General features: G+C 30.1%; 1 protein-coding gene across 1 annotated transcript in view; it reads right to left on the reverse strand.

Moving 5' to 3' along the window:
- Nucleotides 1-342, reverse strand: part of LOC119587964 (adenylyl cyclase-associated protein 1-like) — a gene marked incomplete at its 5' end in the record, with an annotated part of 6,943 nt that overhangs the window by 2,796 nt on the left and 3,805 nt on the right.

Raw genomic sequence — 342 nt, forward strand, 5'->3', positions numbered from 1 at the left:
ATACAAACCTCACTATGCCCTGACTGTAGCAGATCTGTCACACTGCAAGTTGTGCTTTGTTATTTTTTGTATCAAAACAGCATTTTAATTTCTTTGGAGGGTAATGCATGCTTTTTAATTATCATATAACCAACTAAAGCATAGCAATTCTATAAACTAATTTGTCAAAGCATAAACATCATCACTCATTCCAAGTAATATCTATAATTTAATCTTAGTAAGAAAAACACAGCTTCTCTTCTCTCTGCACATATACTTAGAATAAAAGTTATTTTAGAAATTATGGATTGCCAACGCTGTAAAAAGAAAAAGAAAAAGCTATACTTCTTACAGCAATAATCT

The sequence above is a fragment of the Penaeus monodon genome, chromosome 23, assembly GCF_015228065.2.
Source record: "Penaeus monodon isolate SGIC_2016 chromosome 23, NSTDA_Pmon_1, whole genome shotgun sequence".
Taxonomy (NCBI): Eukaryota; Metazoa; Arthropoda; class Malacostraca; order Decapoda; family Penaeidae; genus Penaeus; species Penaeus monodon.